Source organism: Adiantum capillus-veneris, chromosome 13, assembly GCF_014529385.1.
Source record: "Adiantum capillus-veneris isolate H3 chromosome 13, ASM1452938v2, whole genome shotgun sequence".
Taxonomy (NCBI): Eukaryota; Viridiplantae; Streptophyta; class Polypodiopsida; order Polypodiales; family Pteridaceae; genus Adiantum; species Adiantum capillus-veneris.
The window spans coordinates 77,353,525-77,357,972 of NC_140943.1; the positions used below are offsets into that span (position 1 = coordinate 77,353,525).

At 36.2% G+C, this 4,448-nt stretch overlaps 1 pseudogene; it reads left to right on the forward strand.

Annotated features, from left to right (window-relative positions):
• The first annotated feature begins 354 nt into the window (after nt 1-354).
• LOC147444295 (uncharacterized) lies at nt 355-4,039 on the forward strand (annotated as a pseudogene).
• Nucleotides 4,040-4,448: the final 409 nt, after the last annotated feature.

A 4,448-nucleotide genomic window follows, 5' to 3' on the forward strand; every position in this document is an offset into this window, starting at 1 on the left:
ACACATATACACACTTGCATCCACACACATCAACACACTTACAATGATGCATTTGCATATTACACAACCAAGCATTTGCATATTGCACAACTTGTAGTACACACAAAGACACTTGCCTTTTGAATGTACTACTCGTTGTAGTACTCATTGTAGAGTAGAGCTATACAAATGTTGAAGTGAATTTATATTGACACATATTGAAGTGAATTTGTATTTTTTTCTTGCCGTGAGCAAGTTCAGAATGGGATTTTTTTTAATTTGCATTTTACGTCGTTATGCTGCCAAAATTTTGAAGTTTCTATTTGTATTATCGTTACTAAGAATTTTTTATTTTTTATTTATGGTTGATAGATTATGGTTCATACACCATCTAAACGTGGCAAGACAGGTATCTCTCAAAGTAAGTTCAACTATATTAAGCTATTTGTGTTATTTTTTTTTGTCTCCACATACTCACTAAACTAGTTGTGGTCTTATTGTTTATTTCTTTTAGGAATAGGATACACATTAAGGTCTGGCACTACAGAGCATAGGGCCAATGCACGATCTTCCATTGCTTCTTCCAATGTCCGTCAGAAGGAGGATATTTTGGGTGATGTGCATGAAGAAGAGGATATATTGAGTGATTTGCATGAAGAAGAAGAGGAGCTTATAGATATTCATGCTACACAAGGTGAAGTGGTGGCCCAAAGCGTGTTTGAAGCAAAAACAATTTTTGCTAAACCTGTTGATCATCCAACAGTGTTTGGAAAGGATGTTCATGGTTGCATATTGGAGGAGATTGTAAAGGGTTTTATTGTAAAGAGAGGTGAGGAACCTCCTCGCATTCCTCTCTGCAGATTGATGGAAAATGAAGCCATTAGAGAGGTTGGTCCAGGCACTAAGGGCTTGGTGAAAAGGTTTGAGATGTCTGAATACAGTGTGAAGTTGGAGCTCCATTTCTTGTGTCATTTAAGAAGCCTAGCCATGATCAACATTATGTTTTCGACTTAGACAAATATGAATGGGGGCCTGTTTGGCGAGAAATAAGCGATGATTTTGATAATTCCCTTCCTCTTGAGTGGGAAGACTTAAGGGGAAAAAAATTTATTGTTTGGGATGGAAATCACTGCTTGAAAACTTGGATGCACTTAATAAAAACACATAAGTGATTTGTTTTTTGTTTAATATAAGGTTGTCTTGTATTACTTTATGCTTTTTAATTTTCCCTTTTGTGGTTGTAGAATTTTCAATGATAAAGTGGAGAAAATGTTCTATCAAGTGTCAATTGTCTATGTTGATAGAATTGCAGAGGGGGAGCTTATGCTAGCTTTGTGCTCTCAAAATGATTAGGCTCATTTGTTGTTTTTAAAGATATTGCTATTACTTTATTGATGTCATTCTCTTGCCATTTAATTTAAGATATTGTGATTTAGGATTGGTAGAACCACTGTGAGCACAAATTTTGGTCAGGAGATCTTCTTGTTCCAAAAACTAGCTGTGGCAATCAAAGATTCTTTAATGAAAAACTTTCCCCAAGATTGGGTTCGATGGATAGAGGTAGAGCTTGCTTGTGAGAAGAAGGAATCTAAAGGGAGTTGGCACAACGCTCCTACTCTTTTATTGGCAATGCTCATATGGAAGGTATATTTTTTTGCCTTAAAGTATACTATTTTTGTAATTTCTAAAGCTTGGTATAGTTTTGTAAATTTGTTACTTTTTTTTAACTTGCTCTACAAAAGGAAGAGTTTGACTTGTCTCTTATCAAAGAGATGCAAGAGATCGATGATCCCTCGATTTCAGTGCCTGGAAAAGGAAATGGTTGCTCGAGGAAGAGTAGAAAAAATATTCAAAGAAAGATCTTATAAGATAAACACTTTCTCTTCTCACCATTCATATTTGAATTTCTACAAAATTGTAAATTGATATGTCATTTGGATTTGATTTATTGGATTAAAAAATTGATTTGATTTTTTTCTGTGCTAATGCAACATAGATGTTGGCCATTGCCAACCCTGCCAATGGCAGGGGTTCTTCTCTTTGCTATTTAACTTCAATTGGATAAGAGAAAAGGATCAGGTGGGCCTTACAAGAGACAAGTTCCATTTTTTGGCAACTTCTAAAATATCACCGAAGAGGTAATAATCCTTGGATCAAAAATGCACATGAATTCATCAAATGAATCAATGCATTTATGGTTTGTTTATTGTTTTCTCTGTAGTAAAAAGGAAATATCACACTCTTTGATGCATTGCCATGTAAATGCTGTTACTTATGAGCGTTATATTACTGCAATAAAATTTAGAATGCACTTGCGTAAAGAATGGTATTGGGGAAGTGTCTTGAAGCAATGCTTGAGGATCAAAGGGAAAATGATTGAAGAAATGTCCGAGATATTTGAAGCATGGTTTCATCACCAATTGAGGGAGCACATTGATAAAGCTTTTGTGGATCTTTCGAGTAAGCTCAACACAAAAGAGTCGGATGAAAAAATTCCAAAGCTCATGGAATCTTTGAGGAGAGTATTATTCAGGTAATACAATTGATATCTTTATGGTTGTTATTCTATTTTTCACTTAGAGTTTGTATAATAAATAAGTGACTCGGTAAAGGAGCTCAAATAAATTTAAATGCATTTTATGTAGATGGATAATTCAGCTTTACGATCAAGCTTTGGTGGAGAAGTTGTCAGTTGTTGTTGAAAGTTGGAGGGACCTCTCTTGTGAGGAGTGTATGTATCCACTATAAGTGAGAGATCATGGTTTGCTTGCTTGGTAAATTGAGTATTGTCCTTGGTGGCTAGATTACACTCGAGGCACCTACCCACGTGACGAAGGGAACTTATATAAAGGTTATTTTTTGGCATTTATAAAAACTACAAAATTGTTAAAGTGCTCATACTATTTAGACTATGTTTGTGAGAAACATATTTTTGTTTGCTTTAGAGCACGTTCTTGAAAGAAATGAAGATGGTATTGAGGAGATTGGCTTGGCTTCCAAGAAAGCCACATCTTAAAAAAGAGTAAACAATAGTACAATCTTCTCTATAAAGAAACAATTGGAGTTTGCTAAATCCAAGAAGCCCAATAAGTCCCCCAAAAAGAACAAAAAAGGTGCTCAAGGATCCATAGGTAAACTTGCTTGTAAAGATATCTAGCTATCTCTTTCTGTCTACTCAATAAGTCTTGATGAAATAAATTATTTTCAGATTATGCAGTGCCTTCCATGAATTATGATGTGACCGTTATTGGCAACATGTTAGATGTTTACAAAATTTCTCTCGATGATGAGAAATGGTAAATACATGTGAGAAGAAAGATTGACTATGCATGATGTGTCTTGTGAATGTTTGAAATACATGTGTTTGATCATATGCAGGATCTTGAATTTTATTCATTCAGCCAATGTTGATGGGGAAAAGAGCAATGAAGTGGCCTCTCTTTTGTTTGCAGATTTTCCAACAAATTTTAAAGTTGAGAAATTTTTGGAGAACAAGGTATGCATTCTTCAAAACCTCAATGGGAAGTCTATGATAGTTTTGGAACTCTAAATAAATTAACAATGCGTAATATGCAAGTCCCTTCATAGAATCGATTCTCTCAAAATTAAGTAAGAAAGTGGCCATAATAGCTTTTAAACATGCGGCAGACAATTGGTGGTACATCACCTTAAGCTCCACTGATCACTTTGGCATTGTGTCTGGCCATGCCATTGAGATGGGATGCACACCATTCTTATTTTGATCCCCGATGGTGGTTATGTGCGAAAGACCATTGAGATTGAGAGAGTAAGTAAAGTTATTTACATATTGAAGAAGCATTCTCGTAGTTTTCTTCAATTAGAGCACCTTCTAATTGTAATTTGTAGGTGGAAAAACTATTGCTAGGATTGTTTTATCATAAGGGTCAACGTCCTATTACAATTGATGAGATGGAGAGAGTGTGGACAAAACTCTTTCGATGCCAAGTCTAGAATACTGGTGGAGCGTGCCGACGGAGAGTACATTGGAGCACGTTCTCTTAGAGGTGATGCCAAGCATAGCCTTGACTTATTTCGGTAAGAAGATATGCTTCCTACTATGACTTATTAGTGTTGGAAATAGGGCTGTAGAGAAACGCACACAGCTTGGAGAAGACAAAGGAAGCTCAAGGCACATAATAGAGAGTGTGTTACTTAGTGTGAAATGGAAAGATAGATAACCCTAGAGTGATGGACGTATATACAATGCTTGGGAGAAAAAACCTCCTAAAGAGGGAAAAAATGCCCCGGCGGTCCTAGTGTGTTCACACACATCACTACCACATGTATATGGTAACAAATCCCCCCTGGAGTAATGCGGTGAGAGAGAGATAGCACATGAATAAGGGGAAGTGCCATGCCCTGAGGACATGATCAGTCCACAAAGGGGAGTAAGCCCAAATCTTTGCAGAAAGCTTCAAGCTTCTCACGAGACAATGCCTTTGTGAAAA